Source organism: Lissotriton helveticus, chromosome 1_1, assembly GCF_964261635.1.
Source record: "Lissotriton helveticus chromosome 1_1, aLisHel1.1, whole genome shotgun sequence".
NCBI classification, from domain to species: domain Eukaryota; kingdom Metazoa; phylum Chordata; class Amphibia; order Caudata; family Salamandridae; genus Lissotriton; species Lissotriton helveticus.
Genome location: NC_136057.1, coordinates 1,662,755,188 through 1,662,780,196, shown reverse-complemented (window position 1 = coordinate 1,662,780,196; position 25,009 = coordinate 1,662,755,188). Strand labels below are relative to the sequence as shown.

The 25,009-nt window shown below is 44.6% G+C and overlaps 1 long non-coding RNA gene across 2 annotated transcripts in view; it reads right to left on the bottom strand.

Annotated features, from left to right (window-relative positions):
* Window positions 1-1,544: 1,544 nt before the first annotated feature.
* The window catches only part of LOC144830394 (uncharacterized), a 232,424-nt gene continuing 208,959 nt past the window's right edge, over window positions 1,545-25,009 (bottom strand). For both annotated transcript variants that reach the window (XR_013610956.1, XR_013610955.1), the window contains one exon: window positions 1,545-1,908. This is a non-coding gene — a long non-coding RNA (uncharacterized LOC144830394). The remainder of the gene's footprint in view (window positions 1,909-25,009) is intronic.

Genomic DNA, 25,009 nt, shown 5'->3' with positions numbered 1-25,009 from the left:
TAGTTTCAGTTTCACTAATTGCACTGATCTTTTCTTATGTACGCCCAGTATTAGGAAGGTAATAGCGTGGTGGTATGATCAGTTACAAGGAGCAATTGAAGTTAGCCTGACCGCCATTTCCTTTGAGATGATCCAATCCAGCGTGGAGCCTTTTGTGTGAGTTGGTAGAGTGCAGGCTTGAGTGAGTGATTGGTCGGCTAGGATGTCTCTAAGGATGCTGACCTGAGTGTCATTAAGATAGTTCCAGTGAAGATTAAAGTCTCCTAGGAATATATCATTGGCATTTGCTGTAATGATTTCCATGAGGTTGGCGATGAATGGGTTATTCTTACCTGGGGGCACTCACATGTTTTGAAACCATGTGATGACCTTTGACTACCATTATTTTAATTGAATTTTGGTGTTTTACTTTACCCTAGCCTGAATGTACGGCATAATTTTCTCCAGCATGTGCCTTTCTTGTCTTGAAGATGTCTTTTATGTAATCTTGTAGTTTTAAAGTGAGAGGGCTTTTACAGAGTAGACAAAAAGAGGGATAGGTGGTGCACTGCTGGTGTGATCACTGGTACATGTGGGTTTTACAGAGTAGAACAGCCTTGCCAGAAACAGAACGTGTGGGATATGCATTTGAAATCCTGAGAGAGAGAGAGGTGTGGAATGTACTTCCTTGTCTCGAAGTGCAGTGTTATAAGCAGTGGTGCTCAAATGTGTATTATGCAGTACATTGGGATATGAATTGTGTGATGCTATAGGCAATGGTGCACAAATATGCATTGTGTTGTACATAGGGAAGTGTTATGAAGTTCTTACTATTGGCTTTGACATGCCCTCATGTCATCTTGAATTCTGACTGTCTTGATCGAGCTTTTTGTGCACACAGGCAGGCCCCCAGATTACTCAAGTTGTTTAGATTATTCATATTCAAGGTTGTTTTATTGACTGTACTGCCAGAGACTTTCGTAAGCTTTGTTAAGATAAAGGCTGGAACATGTGAGAGTGCAGAGGGAACGAGGGAACTCTTTGGGCCTCTGGAATGCTTGCATGGAAAGTGGTCAATTCCAGTAAGTTTCCTTGGCGCAGAGGAGAGCCTTTCAGAACCTTCTAGTGTGTTTCGAGACTATAAAGCTGGAGTTTCTTGACTTAGAAACTGGGATTTGTTTTGCCTGAATTACGGGCGCTTCTACAGTGTAGCGGCTCCCGTTTTTTTGTGTTTAATGTAACCATGCAATAAATGGAAGAATACCTGTGATCACGAGTGCCGGTTCTTCAATCATAGAAGATTGGGGAATTGTTTGTTGTATATATATATATATATATATATATATATATATATAGAGTCAAAAGTTTCTTCAATAATCCCTCGAAGAAAGCACACGAACACTTAAATCTCCCAAAAGCCTTTTCATTAGAAAGTTTGAAGGCAATCACTCTACGCGTTTCGGGTCTATGACCCTTGCTCACGAGTAAATTTCAACATTTAAAGTGCAATTTATATAGTCATGTGATAGTTGTGCAAATAACGAAACAGAATGGTTTAGGGGATTTCAAGGTATAATTGAAAACAGAGGTAATTATACAAGTTTAATTTCACTTGAGTTATTTTCGTCTGTGTACGAAAAATTAACTTTTAGTCCTTTTGTTAACCCGGGCAGATTCTAGTGACTTTAAGGTATCCAGCCCCAGTGGGCATCCTAACTCTACATCACCGCATTGATTAAATGCCTTATTTATATCCCCTTATCATAATTTCTTTTTCGCTTATTCTTAGCGAACAACTTAGGAAAAGTTTTGTAGCCCTAGTGGGCTTTTCATTCCCCCAATTCACCACATTTTGCTCGATTTATGTAGTATACGTGAAAAGATTCTCTCAGTATCTGTACATTCTACCGCTTCTTTTCTTCATGTGCTCTAGAGTAAAGGAAACAAATAAAGATTATAAATAAAACAACCTGTGACTAATCTATACTTATTTGAACAAATTTGCTTCTAAAATTTCTATCTAGGAGAGATCACAATAGATAGACAAAAATTCTTATTAGCAATTTGGATACCATGTAGACTACTGCTTCTAAGCCCCTAAAACCGAATTATGATCTTTCAAATTCCAATTCTTAGTGATGTAAGTCATTTTTGTCCCCTATTATACAACAAATCAGTAATCATTTCATTCTTGACAGATTAACCCAAATGTACTTCAAGTTCTTCGTCGCAATTATGCCCTAACGGAGTCATTGTCTTGTACTGAATGATTATTCTTGACTCAAGCCTCCGTAGGTTTTGGACTCTGTTCCCACCTCTTTCATCAAACTTGATTGTATCCAACACACAAAAGCTTAGTAATGATGTGTCTTGATTATGCTGGCTTTGAAAATGTCTGGCGATCGGGTATGACTTATCGCCATTCTTTATCGCTCTAAATGTTCCAAGACTCTGAGCTTAGCCTTTTTGATGGTACTGCCATCATAACACATGTTACACGGACAGAATAAAGCGTAAACCGCAAATTCTGTGTTGCAGGATGTGTGTTCTTTTATTTGGAATTTTTCAGTTCCTGGAGATAGAGTGACCTCTTTTTTATTGCGACTGTTCTTACAAGCTTTACAGCTTCTACAGGCGTAGAAGCCTTGTATCCCAGCTATTTTCGGGTTTTAGGTTTCCACTGCTTTGCAGAGTTGATCTTTTAATGATTTAGTCCTTTTAAAAGTCACTTGAGGAAATAGATCAAAATAGTCTCTGATGTCTGGGTCGGTTTTCAGAATTGGCCAAAACTTGGCCAGACTTTTTCTGATCATGTATGATTGATTACTATATGTAGTAATAAATCGGGTTGTGTTCTCTTCCTTATCTTTCTTCGTTCTTTCTAGGAGCAAAGTCTCCCTATCTTTTTCTGCCACTACTCTCTTTGCTCTATTGATAATCTTCTCTGAGTAACCCCTGTTTCTGAATCTGTCAGACATCAGTTTTTCTTCTTCTATGTAACCTTGCAGTGTACTACAATTTCTCTTTGCCCTCAATAGTTCTCCCATCGGGATACTTCTAATGAGCGCACTGGGGTGACAACTCTGGGCATGTAGTAAGCTATTCGCTGCCGTGCTCTTTCTATACAGGGTACTCTCCAGTTTGTTATTAGTGACTCTTAACTTCAAATCAAGAAATTCCATATTGTCTTTGCCCCAATGACTAGTAAATTTCAAGTTATATTCATTTCTATTGAGGGTTTCTACAAAGGTAACTGCTTCTGACTCTGTTCCTCTCCATATGACAAAGATGTCGTCGATGTATTGTAACCATCGGACGACTTTCTCAGCGTATGTGGGCATTCTGTAAACTACTTCTTTTTCCCACAGGCCCATAAAAAGCCCCACAAAGGATGGCGCAAAGCATGTTCCCATACAAGTGCCCAGGTTTTGCCTGTATATTTTATTCTCGAATAGGAAGAGGTTTTGGGTAAGGCAGGTTCTCATTATTTCTAGCAGCATCTGTGTATGTTCCACATAAGAGATTGATCTTTCTGATAGAAAGTGTTCACATGCATCCAACCCTTGTCTGTGTGGGATGCATGTGTATAATCCCACTACATCTAATGTTAATAGTGAGTAGGTCGGTTCCCAGTCTGTGTTTCCTATTTTTCTCAGGAAATCCCCTGAATCTTTTATATATGCTGGTAGTTTTTGAACTGGTCCCTGGAGGAAGTGGTCTACGTATCTCAACGTATTTTCTAAATTACTCCCTCGTGAGGAAACTATCGGTTTCCCGGGGGGATTATTGGCGTCCTTGTGAATCTTCGGAAGAAGATACAAGGCCGGTAATTTAGGATATTTGCAGTCTATGAACCTAAATTCTTCACTTTCTATCAAACCTCTCGTTTTCCACTCATTTAACTGAGTGTTCAAGCTTTTTAATGATTGTTCGTATTCCATACGATTGCTTCTGCTGTAATTGGTGATGTCTCCTAGTTGTCTTAAACCCTCTTCAATGTATTTGATCTTTGACATAACAACCACATTCCCCCCTTTGTCAGATTTTTTGATGACTAAGGAATTGTCATTTCTTAAGTTTTCTAGAGCCTTTCTTTATATATCAGGGGCGCAACTAGGTTTTAACTTCGGGGGTGGCTAACATAGCAAATAAGGGGCGTGGCTAAAGTTAATCAAGGGGGGCGGAGCTAAAATGGCAGACAATCAGGATCAGGTAATGCTCAGGCCAAGCTGAGAAACAGAAGTAGCGATTCTGCATTACAAAACTGCACCTTGGTATTCATCATGCACCGCATGGAGACGCTTTCCACAGAGGCTCAAAGCAAAGACAACACTCTTCCAACCACACACGCATAAGGTGTAACCTGCTACTCGCATGGACAAGTGCTTCAGCATCGCACATAGGGGTAGTAAGTGCTCTACAAATACAATATATTACACCCTGCATTGTGTGTCTCTCTTGGAACACAATGACTATGTGAGGACTGGGCCTTCCCTCTGCATTAACGTATCTCAACTATTGATGAAAAGTGTCAGAATTGGTAGGAATGATCTGTCCGGTCGAAGGAGAATTCCAAACAGGCTATAGCTGAAGGATGCACTGGTTGACAGTATAGATTGGGGTCACAAAGATGGAAACACTCATGGCACAGATTTGGTAGAACACTGGTTATGAGAGCACACCCAGGAAGGGAGGAGCAGAGATAGAATAAGAGCCACAGTCCCCTGAGTATTCTCACCTGCGACAGCAGTTGGTGAGTTACCTTCACTCCATGATGCTCTATCACATGTTTGTGTCACTACAGTTTTATTTTGTTCCGTATGGGGTTGGCTCTGTAGTCCTGAATCTGGAGCTTGCAGCTACTTCACTTCTTTCTATGGGGTTGACAGTGTCTTCCACCTCAGCAAAGTATCCTGCCTTTCTTCTCTTAGGTTCTCTGGCTGGATTCAGGCAGCTGGGAGACTGGTCACACTCTTGTTCTGAATGTTAGCAGTAAAATTCTCTGTGCTAATGTAGAGATCCTTTGGTTCACATTTCTTACTTTGTATTTGATCATATTTTCTCTAACTTACTCCAGACTTTCCCTCTGATAGATGGACCATGGCAACGCATTGATTGGCGCGTCCTTGTGGTGATCTTTTGGGGGGTCTCCCTTTTCTCTCTGCCTTATCCCTTTTTCCTCCCAAGTGTCAGTGACAGACCTCACCTCAACCACTGTTGATATTCACCATCATAGGAGACTGAGTGAATTTGACAGCAATTATGCAGTCTCGTCCATACTGAATCTCGATCCTAACACCATGCCCATGATGTCCCAGGTGCCTTGACGCTCATGTACCATTTCTCTTAAAACAACCGTTGAAATGTGCCCAAAACAACATGCACCACCTATCTTCAAGCATAGTTCTCCGTCTGGGGCCAATGTTCCCCTCAAAGCAGCTGCTGCCTTGCCTTGTTAAAACAACTGAATACACATTCAACACACCAAAAGTGCTTAGGTGAAATCCCCGCATTCAGGCAAGGATATCACCTCGGTGGCAGCCCGTCTCAAACAAAACAAGAGGTGTGGGGCAGGGAGGGCTTTTGAAACCTTTCAGAGGCGGGCTGGCAGGGGTTGGTTCTGGGCCTCTCCGAAAGGGTAATTAAAATCACATTCTCGGATGCTAAAGCATCCGATGCTACACGCAGCCTAAATAGAAATTTAACTGGGGAAGAAAGGTTTCCATGCTTTAATTATTTTAATGCGTGTCAGTAAAGTGTCATGCGGTCATGATAATCTTAGCCCGGGCTGCAGAAGACGACGGGGGGTGGTGGTGGGGGGGGGGGCTGAAGCCCCTTTAGCCCAATGGGCATTGCGCGCCTGGCAGATATGTACACTCATATGTAGCTGTGTACCTTCATTTTGCACTGCCGTCCCCTGGCCATTCCACCAACAGCTTCACTATTCCCATTCAGCAGAAGACGTACATTCTTTTTATAGTGCAGCTTTGAGAACACCCACTTTTTCACAACTGCTCGTGAACGTGGATTTTCTACAAACAGCAGAAGTTCTGCAGATAAAAGAGTACGCTTCCTTTATTCCCTTCTTTGAAACTAAGCAATTTACACAACGTTCAAGCAGGTTTCAGGCCTCCTGTTTCTGTGCGCGAGTAGCTTTTCCAGTTAAGGTTTTTCTGTAAATTCAGGCACTTATAGAAGTGTTCATCCCGTTACAAATTTAGGACTACAAGAACCAGAATGCAGAGAAAACGTTAACTGGACATTTCTAGCGCAAGGAATGGGGAAACGTGAGAATACTGCATAATTTCCTTATTCACGTAACGCCTATTGCCTATTTACGGACTTCAGTGGAGACAGCTTTCAGGACATTCACGATTCTGGGTAGTCCATTTTTTTTTCTTTCCACTGTCACGTTAAAACCTTCACACCTCCCAGCAAATAAAGTCTCGCTTCACGCCATCAGGCTGGGTTTACAATGCACCAGAGAATACCGAATCCCAGCCAATCCCACTTTAAACAATCAGCAGAGGTGTGTCGGTGGAGGCGACTACAGGAGGCAGGCGGGCAACTAGAGTCAAATTTCGGGGGTGGGGGCTGAAAAAGATTTGGGGGGGGGGCTAATTCTTCGAGCCGTAACCAGAGTGGATGTAAGAAGGGCTAAAAACATAACAAAAGCCTCATTTACATTTAAATGGTCTTTTACAGACCTGTGAAGTACTCGGGTGCGGCTGCAATTAAAACGTCGCCAGCCGTGAAGCTGTGTCAGCCCGGGCTGACACACACGACGGGGGGGGGGGGCTGAAGCCCAGTGAGCCCAATGAGTGTTGCGTGCCTGATATATATATATATATATATGTATACATACATATATATATCCTTGTAGGCATAGAGTGACACATAAATTATGCAAAAAAGAAGGTATATGGATATATATATGTATATATATATATATTCACTGAAAAAACCATAGGTTTCACACCAATAGTTAGGAATTAGCATTTAAAAAACCTATTAAATTCACTGAAAAAACCATAGGTTTTACACCAGTTATAGTTAGCTGGAAATTTTACTCGCATAAAACCATTGAAATTCCCACGTTATAGTTAGTTGGACTCACTATAACTTGCGCGTGCAATGCACTGCTGATGACGTCACATATTACATCACTCATGACATGGTCAGTGACATCACTCATGACATCACTGATGACACCATCCAGTGAATGTGTGTCTTTTTGAAAAATAAATATTAGTGAGTAATGTTTAAATATTTAAATATATTAATTAGTGTTTCACTTTGTGTATAAGTGGCTGCATGGGTTGGTGAGTAGGTACATGTGTATGTATATAGGTTATTAGATGTTTTTCTTAGTATCAGTATGAGTGTTTGTATGGTTTGGTGGAGGTATTACTTAGCACATAGATGCATGAATGACTGACTCTCTCTTTGTATGTGGTTTGAAGACAGCATATGTGCAGGACTGTATGGGTGGATGACTGTGTATATGTGTGTGTTACTGAGTGAATGAGTGTCTCACTAGTTTCTTTATCAGTAACTACATATGTTTTAATCTAGTGTATGTGAATATTGATGTATATAAGTGAGTATATCTAAGAGTAAGAGATTGTAAGAGTTCCTATTTAAATTAGTATGCGTTTCTATAAGTGATTGTTTAAGAGAGTAAGTATGTGTAAGTTTTCTTTGAAGTAAAGTGGTAGTGTGTGTATAGCTGTATATGCAAATAAATGGATGTTCAATAGTTTATTTGCATGTGTGAGTATGTGTGTGAGTAACTTTTGGATGACTGTCGGTGTGTAACAGGATGTATAGGTGTATCACTACATATGATGAGTGAGTATATGTATGAGTAACTATATAGAACTGTTGGTGAATCAGTGCATGTGTATATAGATGGTGGAATTATTCAATTGGTTGTAGTAACTGGTATGGGTATCTCCATTTTTTTGAAAATGTTACTTTTTATTTTTGAATATGTGTTTCAAGGGTTACATTTCAGTGAAAGGAGGTCTGTCACTCTGTCACAAGGATGGTGTCATCAGTGATGTCATGAGTGATGTCACTGACCATGTCATGAGTGATGTAATATGTGACGTCATCAGCAGTGCATTGCACGCGCAAGTTATAGTGAGTCCAACTAACTATAACGTGGGAATTTCAATGGTTTTATGCGAGTAAAATTTCCAGCTAACTATAACTGGTGTAAAACCTATGGTTTTTTCAGTGAATTTAATAGGTTTTTTAAATGCTAATTCCTAACTATAACTGGTGTGAAACCTATGGTTTTTTCAGTGAATTTCAATGTTTTTTTAATAGCAAATCTCTATAGGTATGAAAAGTAATATTTTTTATAACAAATTTTATATTGTATAATTATGTAATTTTTTTAAAATGTTTTATTTTTTGCCCTGGGGCGCTCCCGGGGCGCGTACCGGTGAACGCACGGGTAAGCGCAATGTTACGGCGCGCCCTGGGGCGCGTACCGGGGAGCGTCCCGTTAGCGCTATTGCCGCGATCGAAAAAACGATATTGTGACGCGTCGCGTAAGCGCGACGTATCGCGTAGCCACGTGATGTGTCTTATGGCGCGTCGCGTAAGCGCGACGTATCGCGTTGCCGCACAATGTGTCTTATGACGCGCTTCGTATATGCACCCGGAAGCGCTCCGCAGCGTGGCCCGGTGCGCATAGCGTAAGCGCGCCGGAGCGCGTAACGTAAGCGCACCGGGTCATGTGTCGGGTCATGTGACCTGAAAATAACACTTTTCATTGGTTCTCATCATTTGTTTTCTCCAAATGATGAAAGCCCCCTCCTTTTTTCCTCATTCTAACTTTCTTCATTGAGACAGCAAGAGCTATTTTTGATCACTGCAATGGCATCACTTGTAGCTGCAGCTGCTGCACCCCCACCACCACCACCACCACCAAGAAAAGAAGGTCCACCACCACAGTTCCTTGGAGGAGAAGAAGAAGAAGAGGAAGAAGAGGAGGAGGAGGAACAATCAAGGCGCTTCATGCCTGAAGAACCAAGGCAAAGGCACGTTAAAGTGCACTATATTTGGCAATTCTTTTCCATCCCTGAAGGCCAAAAAAAGGTGAACGCCCCCAAAGTCACCTGTCTAGTTTGTGTCTCAGTCCTCTCCAGGGGCAATCCCCTAAAGAAATATTAATTTGGTAATTTTACCATGATCCGCCACATGGAGAGGTTTCATCCCAATAACTTAGCCCACGCTGAAGTACAGGAACTTCAGAACAACCCACCCCCTGTGGCCAGCACCTCCTCTACTGAAACCTCACTTTCTGGTCCTGAAGCACGCCAAATGGTGCCAAATATACAACCAAAATTTGGCACCATAAAACATTTATTTATTTTTATTTATTTTGAAAGTTTTATATAGCGCGAACAAGATCTTTGCAGATATCAGAGCGCTTTACATAGAAAGGAGGAACATGAGGGAACATAGTCAAACAGGTACATCTGTAATGCTAATATTACAAATATGTGGGAGCATAGAGGATCATGTAAGTCGATAATGCAGGTAAAACAATATAAGCACAGGGGTCGAACAAGTAGTACAGATCAGTGCAGAGTCTTAAAAGATTTCGAATAATACTTCAAGTGTGTTTAGCCATGAGGATAGCTTTTACTTCTTTCTTAAACAGTGTAGTGGAGGAGATAAGCCTCGTTTCAGGAGGGAGTGAGTCCAGATCCTGGGTGCCATTCCTGAGAAGGAGCGTTTATAGGTTTTTTCCTTCCGGAATCTTCGAGGCTTCAGCAGAAGATTGTTTGTGCCTCTGGTGTTTCTAGAGTCGCCAGAGATTGTCAACTTCTGAGTGAGATAGCCGGGTTAGCTCGGGTGGATAGCCTTGTGCGTCATGCAGGCGATTTTCAGATGTATTCTGGCTTCAAAAGGCAGCCAGTTCAGGAGTTTCAAGTCAGGGGAGATATGTGAGTGCTTTTTTGACCCAGTGATGAGTCTCGCTGCAGCATTTAGAGAAGCTCTTAGGGGTGCGGTAGTAGTTAGGGGAGTCCACAGAGGGCATTGCTGCCATATTCTATTCGAGGGATGACTAGTGCTTGTACTGCACTTTGGAAGTCTTTGGCAGGGAGGAAGGGTTTAAGTTTCCTCAGGGTATTGATTTGATGGTTCGCTCCCTTGGTTGCCTTGCTGATATGTTGCTGCATGTTGAGATTGGTGTCAAGTGTTATGCCTAAAGATTTTGCTGAGTCCACGATGGTGGGTTGGACATTGAGTGCAGTTAGGTGTGTAAGCCAATTTTGAGTGGTGGAGATCTTAGGGGGAGGTGAGATAAGAAGGAACTCAGTTTTCAGAACATTGAGTTTGAGGTGATTATCGGCAAGCCAGGATTGGGTGCTTCTGATCGTTGAGTTCAGGAGCAGGATGTCTTTGGGGGATTGTAATTTGAGATATAGTTGGGTATCATCGGCGTACATGTGAAAGTGTACATTGGATGCTTGCAGCAAGGAGGTGAGAGGTTCCATACTAGGTTGAATAAAGTTGGGGATAGGGAGGAGCCTTGGGGGACGCCTAGCGAAACAGGTATTGGTGAGGACATCAGATTGTTGCTCTTGAATTTCTGCGACCTGTTGTGTAGAAAGGAAGTGAACCACTTGAGAACAGTCCCAGATAGACCCATTCTTGTGTTTAATAGTTCGAGTAAATTCTCATGTTTAACGGTGTCGAATGCTGAAGAGAGATCAAGAAGGATGAGGAGGCAAGTATCGTTTTGATCTAGGATTTGAAGGGTGTCGTCAATTATGTGGGTCATAGCAGTTTCTGTAAGCATGGGCGTAAAATCCGCTCCGATCGCGGATTTTTCGGATTTTCGGCAAATTCGCAATCCGCGAACTCTCGCGAATTTGTCGAAAATCCGTGAATCCGCTCGCGGCAGATTTTTTGCTTGGTTGCGGCGCGCGGCGTGGTGCACGGCGTTCACTTTCCGTCATTTAGCGTTTGCCGAGTTGTTTTTCTTTGCGAGTGCCGCGCCATTTTGGATCTTGCTGCTTGATCCCGCGGGAGTTTGGCGCCCGCGAATACGTAATCGCGGCTTGCCACCTTGCACAGCACACCTCGCGAGAGTTCGCAATTGCGAACACGTAGTTGCGGCGGAAAGGAACAATCTCGCACTCGCGAAATAGAGCTTTTGCAATTCTGCACAAGAAAATCACCAGCAAACAGGATAAACCTTCAGAAAATTATGATTTTTATCAGAATCACTCCTCAGGTTGACATTTGCATGGCCTTTTTTTTGCAAGGAGTCCATTTTTGGGGGGGGGGAGGAAGGAAGTGCCCCACAGTCTCCAACTTCCTGTTCCTGTCCAGCAGGCTCCTCCCAGTGCTTTGTCCATCTCCTGGTCACTTTCATTTGGATCTGGAGCTGGAAGGATTACTTTTTGTGGGTGCTGCTGGATATTTGGATTTGAGGCCTTTTTGACTGTCTTTGGATCACTTTTGGATTAGAAATCAACTTTCACAAGTAAGTTTGTTTGGGGCATTACAGTTGCTGCAAGTAAAATTTTGGAACTTTTTCAGAACATTAAATAAATTATATTGTGGGTAGCCATAGTATCCAGTAGGACCAGGGTTGGTTAGGGGTGCATGATACAACTGTTTTGTTGAATTTAAACACCATTGAGGCCATGGATGGGCTGGGATTGTGCTGATTTTTGTAGTTTTTTTGGGCCTGCTGGTGGGGCCCTTTGCCCAGGGGTGGTGAGTGTTGCATGGGCCTAGTCTTTCTGTGGGGTGTCTTCTTGAATTTAAACATAATTGAGGCCATGGATGGGCTGGGATTGTGCTTATTTTATTGTTTTTTGTCGTTTTTTGGGGGCTGCTGGTGTGGCCTTTTGCCCAGGGGTGGTGGTGCATGGACTGAGTGTGCCTGTGGTGTGGTCTCACTCTCTTTAATGTAAACATCATGGATGGCATTGGATTGTGGTGATTTCTGGCTGTTTTTCTGTTTTTTGGGGGTGTACTGTTGATGTGGACTGGCCATGTGGGTGGTGGTGGTGGCCATCTTGAGTGCTGGCTGGTACAGGCAACATGTGCTTGGGGTGTAAGGGGCCATTTTGAGGAGAGGCAGTGTCTGAGGCCTGCACTTATTTTGCCTACTTTTCATCCATTATGCCCAGGGGTAGTGAGTGTTGCATGGGCCTAGTGTTTCTGAGGGGTGTCTTCTTGAATTTAAACACCATTGAGGCCATGGATGGGCTGGGATTGTGCTGATTTGATTGTTTTTGTCGTTTTTTTGGGCCTGCTGGTGGGGCCCTTTGCCCAGGGGTGGTGAGTGTTGCATGGGCCTAGTCTTTCTGTGGGGTGTCTTCTTGAATTTAAACATAATTGAGGCCATGGATGGGCTGGGATTGTGCTTATTTTATTGTTTTTTGTCGTTTTTTGGGCCTGCTCGTAGGGCCCTTTGCCCAGGGGTGGTGAGTGTTGCATGGGCCTAGTCTTTCTGTGGGGTGTCTTCTTGAATTTAAACATAATTGAGGCCATGGATGGGCTGGGATTGTGCTTATTTTATTGTTTTTTGTCGTTTTTTGGGGGCTGCTGGTGTGGCCTTTTGCCCAGGGGTGGTGGTGCATGGACTGAGTGTGCCTGTGGTGTGGTCTGGTCTCACTCTCTTTAATGTAAACATCATGGATGGCATTGGATTGTGGTGATTTCTGGCTGTTTTTCTGTTTTTTGGGGGTGTACTGTTGATGTGGACTGGCCATGTGGGTGGTGGTGGTGGCCATCTTGAGTGCTGGCTGGTACAGGCAACATGTGCTTGGGGTGTAAGGGGCCATTTTGAGGAGAGGCAGTGTCTGAGGCCTGCACTTATTTTGCCTACTTTTCATCCATTATGCCCAGGGGTAGTGAGTGGTGCATACTTGCATGTCCCTAGTCTTTCTGTGGGGTGTCTTCAATGTAAACATCATGGATGGCATGGGATTGTGCTCATTTTTCTGTGTTTTGTCGATTTTTTGGGGTGTATAACTGAACTGATGTTCCTCTGTCTTCCATTGCTTTTAGGTGCACAAGAAGACTCAAGAGAACCACCAGTGCCAGGAAGAAGTCCTGCAGCGGTGTGTGTGTGCAGCATAACGTCACGCGACGTCACGTCTGGACACAGAACCCTCTGCAACTCGTGCAACTGCTGCCTGCTGACCTGCTCTGAAGAAGATGGCCCCAAAAAAAGTAACCCGTAGCTCCTCTAGCAAGAAAGGTGCCAGTAAGGAGCAGAAGAAGCAAGTTACCAAGGACACTGGTGTGCCGGCCGCCCCTTTTTTTTGGAGTAAAAAAAAAAGTATGCCTGCAGCAGCAGCGGGATCTGCTGGGGACCAAGCTGGCAGCAGCACCCCCGCTCCATTGGGCTCAGTGCCACCACCACCACCACGCCAACTTCAGTCCAAGCCCTTGAGTGCTGCAGAGGCAGCCAGTATAGTTCTTCAATCACCATCGACCAGTGATGTTGGCTCATCGCAAGAAAGCAGCAGCAATGTCCCTCAATCAACACAGGTTGTTGTAGCTCATCTGACGAGTGTTGAACAACCACAGCCGCAACAACAATCACATGTGCAAGTACAAGCCCAAATACATGTGGAAGGAGAGGCAGCGCAAGGAGATGCGCAAGCAGAGGTGCATGGAGGGTCACAAGTGCCCACAATAGTTGTTCCTCCCGAAGTAGGGGCACATCAGGAAATCGACAATCAAGGCGAGGTATCATTTGAGGAAGCCACTCCTCCTGATGATCCTTCATTGTCTTCCACACCCCTAGCAAGGAAGAGATCAAGGGTGGTGTCTACATCTTCTTCAAGCACACCTCCTTCTGATCATACGGATCAAACTTGGGAACCAGCACCACAGCCGTCTGAGAGTGAGGCACACCATGATCCAACAAAGGTAGTTAAGCGTAAAAGGAAGCTCGTCCAAAGTCTCAGAGTTATGGAGTGTGATGAGGCTCAACAAGAAGTGGCGGATACTGCTGCTGATGAAGACTCTGCCAACGACGACCCAGTCATCATAAAGGTCACTGCAGCCCCAGCGGGCATGCAGCAAACAGACATTTTGACCCTAGCCCGAAGAGCTGCTGAGCGTGATGATGATGATGATGTTGTCGATGAGGAGGCAGTGGAAACACCACAATCATTGGAGTTAAGTAGTACACCAACTCGTCCCGCTTCCATATTTCTTTCTGGCAAGAAGAGACCTCCGTCAACCTCGACCTTAATTAGTGGCGGTGAAAGTGCAAAACGTACAAAAGTTGGGCAATCCAGATCTTCCACTTCATCTGGCATTAGCTTCATGACCACCACCACCAGTATCGCCGCCTCCTCCAGGTCCCACAGACACTTCAAGTCCCCAGTTTGGGACTTCTTTACTGTTTGTCCAAAAAATCCAAAGTTTGCCATTTGTACCCTTTGTAAGGTTGCAGTTAGTCGTGGTAAGCCAGGTACCAACTATGGTACCGGAGGCCAGAGAGGTCATCTTAGGAGACAGCACACTGTCAAATGGTTTGCGCACCTAGATGCGATCAAGAAAGGCCAAATTCAAGGAAACGTTGATGTTTCATCTGATGATGACGAGGAGGAAGAAGACGTGTCAAACACTTCCCTTACACCCAGTACCCCTGTCAGCAGCACACCCAATGTGAGGCACACTAAGAGTGTTGGAGCGAGTGAGACACCAACGCACAAAAGTTCACCAGCGAGCAAAATTGGGTCAACGAAGTCATTATCAGCCCGTAAATGCTTGGTCCAGGGCAACATTAGAACAATGCTTACTTCAGACGTGCCATATGAACGCAACCACCCACTGACGCGTCTGTATAACACTAAGCTGGCTAAAATGCTAGCTGTGGACCTTCTCCCTTTTTCTTTTGTAGAAGCGGTAGGTTTTCTAGAATTAGTGGCAACGCTCTGCCCTAAATGGAAGGATCCTAGCCGGTTCTATTTTGCCAGAGTTGCGGTTCCAGCACTACATGAAGATGTGCTGGAGGCGATTGGGGCAGCTTTGCAGAAGAGTGCTGTTCACACAATACATCTGACAACAGACATGTGGACCAGTGGCGCAGGCGCTGATTACATGTGCATCACTGCACACTGGGTCTCTTTTTCAGATGTTAAAGCAAAGCTAAACGCAGGTGTTGACCCGGACAAAGTTTTCAAAGCTGCTCGGAAACATGCAACACTAGCCATGTTTGGCTTGGAGAAAAGTCACACAGCAGAAAACCTTTTGGAAGAGTTTGACAAAAAGGTCTTGAAAATGCTATCCCCCCAAAAACGCAAGATTGGTTATGTTTCCACGGATAATGGCGCCAATGTAGTTAAGGCCATGTGGCAGGGTGACTATTTTAGAGTGCCGTGTTTGGCGCACTGTATCAACCTGGTAGTTTAAAAATTCTTGAGTGATAAACACAGTCCAGCGTTCGAGGTAATGGCCACCTGCCGCAAAATGTGCAACCATTTCAGCCATTCTTTTAAGGCCCGGAAGCATCTGAGGAGACTGCTACTTGAACGTCAAATGCCAGTGAAAGCACTCATCCAGGAGGTGGCAACACGTTGGAACTCAACCTTCTACATGCTTGAGCGTCTGTATGAGCAGTATACGGTACTCGATCACTATTTCTTCACAGAGGGTACATCTCAGAAGGAGGACATGCGGTTGGGTGCGGCGCAATGGGACATAGTTAAAAGCCTGACAGACATGCTTCGTCCTTTTGAGTTCTTCACGCGTGCAGTCAGCCGGGAGGACTGTAATTTGGGAAAAGCTATCCCATTGTTGTGCATGCTGGAGCACCAACTGATGGCGGTGTCTTCTGAGTTTGAAAAAGATGAAAAAAAAAAGACCATTTTATTTTGTCTGAGAAATTATTAGAGCGCCTACGTGGTGATGAACGTCTTCAAAAAATCAAGTCAGAACAGCATTACATTTGTGCTACTATTCTGGATCCACGCTACAAAAAGGCGCTGGCAGGCGAAGCATTCTTTCCTTTTGCTGATGCAGATGTTCAAAAGTACAAACATTGGTTAGCCTTGTCAGCCAAGAGGTTTGAAAAAGAACGGCAGGTTATTGAAGGAGAAGCAGCATCAGCAGGCCATCCCCAGTCACAAGAATCCACTTCTGCACCTGTGGCTGGGGCACAAGTGACCTCTCAGCCGTTAAAGACACCGGCAACTGGATCATCTTCTGCACCACACACAACACTAACAGTGGCTGCTGAGGAGGATTGGCTAAGTTTGCTTGGGTATGGTTCTCGAAAAAATGTCAAAGGCACAGCAAAAAGTAAGCAAAGTGGAGGAACCGTTGATGACCTTGAGTCGATGGTGCAGGACTATATGAATGACTCAACAGAGGTCTTTCTTAATGATGAGCCATTGCAGTATTGGCATGGCAAAAAACAATTGTGGCCACAGCTCTCCAACCTGGCTATAAACTATTTGTCTTGCCCACTCGCTAGTGTGTCTCCTGAACGTGTTTTCAGTGCTGCTGGTGGCATTGTAACTCCTAATCGGAGCCGCCTCTCGCCCAAAAATGTGGAGCGGCTGACAAATGATCAAGATGAATCAGCACCTCATACCACCAGATTACAAAGTACGAGAAAGCACGCCGCATGAAGACGAGGAGGACGGCAACGTAGATGAGGGGATTTGTTCTCTGTTCGGTGGCACTGACCTCATCCTGCCTGAATTCGCAGAGTATGATGACAAAATCTTGTTCTTATTCCCTGACACCGAGCCCTGAAAATGAGACAATCAATCAAGAACTTTCTTTTTCGTCCTTATTCACTTTTATTCCTGTGTGCTGTGTGTCTCTCTTTCTTTGTTTTGCACAGTTAATTTAATTCAAACTTTAATCACCTAATCCCAAAAACAAGACCATCATCAGAACTGTCTTCACTTGTTTGCTTATTGATTTGAAGGTGCCGCAGTCTACATTCCTCAGGTTCACAAGTTCTGAAGAACATGCTCCTCTATCCTCCTCCTCCAGACTGCGATTTCCCTCAAAGCAGAGTGCTGGATTACGCCCAATGAAGAAAGACTCAGCACTTGTGGGGGTGTTGTACTTCTTTGCGGGTGAGTTGACGGATTTGGGCCCATTGCTGTGAAGCTCTAATAATGGACAAAAGTGTTTTGGACCAAATATGAGGTGGAAATTTCTTGCCGTTTTTGCTGACTTGCTTGCCTTTGGGGTGCTCTTTGGCGGGGTTCCGGGTGTTTGTGGGTGATTTTTGGTGTCTGGGAGCACTGCTGCGACAGTCTAATCTTGATTGCATTTGCTTTTCAGGAAATCCGTGGTGGAAAACAGGAGTTATGATCATTGATGATGATGACCTAGCTGCACAGCGGCGCGTTTGGACCGAAGGCCGAGAGATATTGTAAGTATGAGATTTAGCTTTTTCGCTGTTTGGGGGTGTTGTCGGGTGGTTTTTTCCGGGTGGGTTGGCGGGTCTTGCCTGGGGCATTCCTGGGAAGGTCTAATACCGGATAGAAGTGTTTTGGACAAAATCCTTAAGGAACAGCCTTTTTTTTGCTATTTCTTCTGTCATCTTGCTCAATGTAGCGTTTTGGGGGGCTTCCTGCTGTTCGTGGGTGGGTTGCGGCCGGGGTCTCTGTCAAAGCACTGCTGCGACAATCTAATCTTGATTGCATTTGCTTTTCAGGAAATCCGTGGTGGAAAACAGGAGTTATGATGATTGATGATGATGACCTAGCTGCACAGCGCCGCGTTTGGACCGAAGGCGGAGAGATATTGTAAGTATGAGATTTAGCTTTTTCGCTGTTTGGGGGTGTTGTCAGGGTGTTTTTTTCCGGGTGGGTTGGCGGGTCTTGCCTGGGGCATTCCTGGGAAGGTCTAATACCGGATAGAAGTGTTTTGGACAAAATCCTTAAGGAACAGCCTTTTTTTTGCTATTTCTTCTGTCATCTTGCTCAATGTAGCGTTTTGGGGGCTTCCTGCTGTTCGTGGGGGGGTTGCGGCCGGGGTCTCTGTCGAAGCACTGCTGCGACAATCTAATCTTGATTGCATTTGCTTTTCAGGAAATCCGTGGTGGAAAAACAGGAGTTATGATGATTGATGATGATGACCTAGCTGCACAGCGCCGCGTTTGGACCGAAGGCCGAGAGATATTGTAAGTATGAGATTTAGCTTTTTCGCTGTTTGGGGGTGTTGTCGGGTGGTTTTTTTCGGGTGGGTTGGCGGGTCTTGCCTGGGGCATTCCTGGGAAGGTCTAATACCGGATAGAAGTGTTTTGGACAAAATCCTTAAGAAACAGCCTTTTTTTTGCTATTTCTTCTGTCATCTTGCTCAATGTAGCGTTTTGGGGGGCTTCCTGCTGTTCGTGGGTGAGTTGCGGCCGGGGTCTCTGTCGAAGCACTGCTGCGACAATCTAATCTTGATTGCATTTGCTTTTCAGGAAATCCGTGGTGGAAAACAGGAGTTATGATGATTGATGATGATGACCTAGCTGCACAGCGCCGCGTTTGGACCGAAGGCGGAGAGATATTGTAAGTATGAGATTTAGCTTTTTCGCTGTTTGGGGGTGTTGTCAGGGTGGTTTTTTCCGGGTGGGTTGGCGGGTCTTGCCTGGGGCATTCCTGGGAAGGTCTAATACCGGATAGAAGTGTTTTGGACAAAATCCATAAGGAAACACCAGTTTTGGCACTTTTTGTAAGTTAGGGTTCGTTAGGGTTAGCCCTAGCAGCAGGATTGCATGTGTTTCGGGGGGTTCTATTGCAACGCAGTTCTGGTGTTGTAGAGCACTGTTGGAGCGATGCTGGCTATGGATACTTTTGCTTGCTTGCAAGTGGTTTGAATACAATCCACGGTCTGTATTTGGGCCTACTGTTACTTTCAAAGTACGTTTTGTAACCATTTTTCTGCTAGGCATCGTTTTTGGAGATCTGATTGGGGTTCTTCTACATTTTTGCGACTGGCTTTAGTAAGGGTCTTGGTGGGAGCATTGCTGGGAAGGTCAAATTTTGTTCTAAAACACAGTTTACAGTACACCTACCTTGAGGGGAAAGATCCGCTATAATATTTTGGCCATACTTATTTATCCTTAAAAAAGTGACTCAGACAGAGCACGCAATTTCAAAAATATTGTACTGTCTATTAGGGAAATCAAAGTGTCACTTTTTGAACCACACAGCGTACATACCTTTTATTTATTTATCAGTGGTATTGTAATAGCACTTCCTGTTTTCCGTTCAATAATTACAGGCCGGGTTTCAGTCAACATCCGCCAGGCAGGCAGTGGACAGGGTGTCTTCTGTCAGTGGTCACCAACATTGATGGACGAAGCGTCAGCTGGAATGGAGGAGTGTCGCCAATAAGAGGAATTGTTTGCTGCATGCAACTTACTTACCAAATTCAACAGGACAACTCCAACAACATACGCAATACAGATACAGTATCCATTGTTTTATTCTATGAGTGTGACTGCATGTGCTTAGCTTTAGTTTGTAACCAAAGATTGTCTTTATCTTCAATTATTGTTTGTCCATGCTCTGCTTTTTTTTTCTTCTCTCAACAAAACCTACCCAAAAAGAAACCCCCATTCCCATCCATTTTACAAACCCTAACCCTCTTCCCCCGGGCTGTGTTGTTTTGCTTGATGTCTGACTAAAATGACATCAATAATTCCACACACTTGCTGGGGAGGATAAGGTCATAGCAACAGGCTGGTGAAGGAATACGAGGATATCTTCTAGACTTACTCAGCTTCAGTACTATATCTTCTAGTAGTAGTAGCCAATGTCAAATAAATTCAACGCAAGTACTAGTTATACTTGCAAGCAAATACTTTACCATTTGTTAGGCTACATTATGGCACTATTCTAGTGTACTGTCACCTGCTATATTCTCGATCGTACCGTAACCGTTGTAATGCTACAGTAAGGACAAACAAGGTTTCGTTTTCTTTTTTTCCATAGGCATGCAACTGCCACTGTGTCACACCACTAGTACCACCGCAATGAGGAAATGTCACCCGCCCAGGATTGACAACGTTAATCCCCATTTCACGTGGAGCCAGCCCTGGGCCTAGCCCTAATTTCTAACACAAATTACAGGTAAGATAAGCGTTTGGTGGGAGGTAGTATAATGGAGTATTATTTCGGAGTAGACAAGAGATTGACGGTTGTACTACTAAAGTCCTACGACTGTTCAGGAAAACAAAGTTACTGTTACACCCCCGTCCCCCACCCACCAGACTGAAAAGCAGTAAAAAACAGGTATGGTCAGATAAAGTTTAAAAATGTATATTTATGTAGCCCTAACAAAATAATCTCCCTCAAGACCCACCCTAACCCCAACGATTGTCTTTGAAACGTCCCAAAACGATCCCAACTCCCAAATCCCACCCCCCAAAAGTCTATAAAAAAAGGGCAAGGGACACTCCACTACTGGAGGGTGCTGGTGCATTTTGCGGCATGGGCATCATACTCCTTGCGGAGGGTGGCAAGCTCGGAGCGGAGGCCCTTCACCAAGTTCTTATACTTCTGGACCTCCTGCTCCAGGTTGGACATTCGGACTCGTAGGCGGCGTTGGCGTTCCTTGCAGCTCCTGTGGGGGGCAGCTGGTCTTTCTGTTGCTTGGCGGTGGCGGTTGGCTTTGTTAGCCCGGCTCGGTCCCGCTGGAGCACTGCGCATGCTGGCGTCCCGTGGGGTCACGGAGGAGGATGCAGCGGTCCCAGTCGAGGTTGTTGTTGTTGCACCGCTCGACTGCGTGTCCTCCTCCTCCTCCAGGGCCACCAGCCGCCGATATTCGGCGACAGTGGCATCCAGCCTCCGTTGCCGGGCCATTCTAGCCTGCTCCCTCCGTGTTGTTGATTTGGAAGGAGCAACTATATGAAGAAAGAAAGACATAGTCTGTAACCAATGCTCCTTAGCATTAATAACACAAAGTGATTGAGCCGAAAGTTGGGTCACAGGTAGCAAATTGAAAGCACAGTACATAACTATTGAGGACAGTATCTATGTAACCTCCCACTTCTGCATCCTTGCTCTAACATTAGTGGTAGTTTAATGAACAAATTCTACGACCACTATGGACTTCCATTACAGTCGACTATGACAGTACACCAGTCTTATTCTTCTTCTTCTCTCTTGTTTAGGAAAATTGGTACGTTATCTTATGCAAGCCGGCAGAATGACATGGACAGCACAGTGAACTTGCACCCGAGAAAAAAAGTTGCACACCATGATGAGTGAGACAGACTTGCGTTACTGTACCGGTCCAGTACATGCAGGTGGTGAAGCTATTACTTTTCTATTACGGGTGGCACTGAGAATACTCTGTTACAAGGGCTACTGCTTAATTAATTTACCTTTCACCCTACAGTGCAAATGAGTACTAGAAAAGGAAAATGAAGAAGCTAACTAATTTGATTATCTATCACTTCACATGGGACGTATTTGATGACATATGGGATGACTTTAGGTGCTTTGCTTAATATTGAGTGAACAGTGATACACCCAAACATGAATGACGTACTACAAGTAAACTAAAGTTATTAAGAGAGGTACGGAGTGTCCACCGTAATAACCAGATATATGCTGTGATTGCAGACGCAATACAAAGTACTGCTACTATTCATGGTAGTATTGGACACATTTACAATTTCTTTTCCTTGCCTTCCCTGCACTGGAACGGACGTGCGGGTGCGGTGGTACATGCTCTTCAAGGTAACACTTAGTTCATCCAGCGACCATCTACTCTCTCTAGATACACATGTGCTATCTAAGAGTCAGAGAATACCATGCTCCAGGCATCCATTCAGTCAAAGTATACGCACACATACAGTTTCTGTTTCACCCACCCAGGCTGCTGTCCTTCCACCCATCCTTGCTTCATCATTGACCCAGCCATGCACCATACCATATTCTTCCCTTCCCAGCCACCTCGGGGGCCAAGCAAACACATATCGTTCTTCTTTGCCAGCCATCATACAATTTCGCGTCCCACTTACTTACACCCTTCTTTCGCTTTTCGTTCATCCCATCCATCACGTTCGTCTAAGAACTTATTGGGATTCTTCTCACCAAAAACTTCACAGCTAAGTCGAAGTACATTTCGAGGAGGCTACTACCTGGTTGATTTGTAATACACCCGTGCAGAAAGCACACTATGCAGTCTTCAATCTCAATAAGTAAGGAATATATAGCTTACCTGTTTCCGCCACCACCGTTTGAACCCCCACAGGACCGTCCGCCGGCTCTTGCACCGCCTCCTCCCCAGAGTCCTCCGAGTCCTCGCCCAACACAGCCACCTCCGCGCTGGCCCCGTCACCAGATGTTACACCTACAAAGTACATTTAAGAATGTTAGAATACACCACTCACTACTATATAATATTTGGTCTAGGAGAAATGTTAAAAAAACAGAATACAATGTAATAATTTGTGACTGTCTACTCCAAAGTAAAAATGTCCCTTTTTCCAGGGAAGGCTGTTGTCTTGCTGCACTTTTATGCACAACTGATGAATGCTTGCTTTTTATTTTTAACACGCACCACTTTTTCTCCTAACAGACAGAAGCTTGACTCCTAAGAACACGACCAGGATCAAGTTCAAACCAGGTGAGAGCTCGGCTCGACCACAAGAAATGTGGCCAATTAATCGTCAGCACTAACCACTTTTCCGTTTTCAGTTAAATAGTTTTATGACAAAGTAGATTTTAATAAATGTGTTTACTTTTAATAAAGCTTTTAAACTTAAATAGACTCTGTGGTTTTTGGTCCTCCAGACTAGAGTGGATGAGCTAAAGGTTTTGGAATTTTTGCAAGCATGAGTGCCTCTGACACTTCTTGACTGTGCTGTGACTCCGTACTCTCTTGTCCTGCCTACGATAATCTAGAGATCATTGGGGATCAATAATCGGTGACTTCGGGAGCTGAATGACTCTGCCACACTATCTAGTCAGTAAGGAGACAGTGCATAGAGCTATTGCTGAATAGAATGGGAGTCCAATGGAATTGCCAAATGTCCAATCTTAGTTAGCTACACAGACAGACTAATAAGAATAATCTAGTAATACCACAGGGAGTCATATTAGAGCCAGGATAAGAATTTATATCCAGTCTACAAGAAGATAAAAGACGATTTAGAAAAAATCGAATGAGGAACGCTAGGAAAAAATAGGTACTCTTTATTACAATTAAAACTTACTGGGGCCAGCAAAGGAGCCCTCGCCTGCCCGATCCTGGCCTGCATCCTGAACAGCACCCTCCTCCTCCTGTGTCCTCTTGCCCTTGGGGGGAGCTGATGTACAACATGAAAGAAAGAAAGACCAGAAAACATGGATGAGATTTGTCAACCAAATCAACCATTTCAAAAGAACAATAACAACATTTTTTGGAGAAATAGCAAATAGATAGACAACTATTCCACGGGATCTATCTCATGTGGTATACTACGTTATTCGTATTGCCTGATTTGCGGACCGTTGACTTAGAAAGTTCCTATGTAACTCAATAAACAGACTACTAAAGAGGTTTGCCTAGGCCTGGCACTGCAGGCAGCAGTCCGCAGCACGCGAAGTGACAGACAAAGTCCATCCTGCTTGCAGATCAGTGAATACTCAAACTATCAATCCACCCACCACCACCACTATTTCTTCTTATAGCCATGTGTCTAAAGGAATGAGTGGACTTCAGTCTGTTGGGGCTGATTTAGAAGTCCCTTGCGGCTCATTTTCCTCCATTGTTGCGTGACTTTTGTGACGCTGCGGCAGAACAAAAGACTCGCCATGGTGTTGGTGCGGCGTATATATTAAAAAAAAAGAAATTATGGGCGATGCATCACGTTGTAAAGCCCTGCGCCATCAGGGGGCGTTCCAGCGCAAGGGAGGGCGTACCTGCGCAGGGACGAATCCTAAAAGTGGCTGAGGGAAATCTACAAGATGTCAATCAGTCACTTTTAAGACAATGATGCATGAGTCAAACCCTGCGCGCTTGAAGCCGACGTACGGCTTGATGCAGCATTGGGGAGATAGGGTACCCCAGAGCATTGCTGGAGCTGCGCCATCATTGGCACGCAACTCCAGCAATGCGCCGCCTTTACGGCACAGATGCGTAAGGCTTCTGTGACGTTTTGGGCCAATGGGTGGTGGTGGCATGGCACACAATTACTGCCGCATCCCTGCTACTTTGCAGGGATGCGCCGGTAATTGAAAATATGACCCTTAGTGTCTAGCATTACGCAGTTCTTATCTTTACACTACACTCATACATAATTTCTCAGGCCAATGAAATGAACACAATGTACAAAACAAATAAGCATAGTAGCAAGCAAGGCTACTGAGAAGGAGAGCAGTGCACCTGAAATGCATAGAAGATTTTGAAATATAATGTACCTACAATGTAATCGGCAGCATTATTGCTCTTGGTAAAGAACAAAGATTTGCAAATAACAGAGCCGGATAAAACAGAGTAGTGATGAATAGCTACTACTACTCACCAAGCCCGGGGACCTCTACGCCGAGCGCGTCCAGCAAGTCCCGTTCCCGGTCCATGACATCGGTCCAGCGGTGGGTGGCCTGGTTATATGTGCGCCGGACCCCAGAGAGCTTATACATGGCCCGGCACACCTTCTCCCACCGCTTCCGGCGCTCCCGGATGCCATAGCCAGTCGCGATCTTGCCGCCTCCCAGGATCGTCTTGGGGAGGCGGCGCTGGACGTGGAAGATGAGTGCCGCCACTTCCTCCGCGCTGAAGATCTCCCACGGCACCACTTGCTCCCCCCTCAAACGCCCGCACGGGAGCCGGGCACGGGGTGCGGGACCCTTCCCCTTCTCAGGGTGCTTCCCGGCTCCCTTTACCATGGTCTGGGCAGAAATAAACTTAAATGATAAAGAAGAAATAGAATAGTGAAGAAGAAAAGAAAAGAGTTTAAAAAAGTAGTTTAAAAGTAACTAAAAGTAGCAGAAAACACAAAAATATACAGCTAGAAAAATAGAGGGATAGATAATAAGTAAAATAGATTAAATAAACTTCAAACAAGCAAAGGATG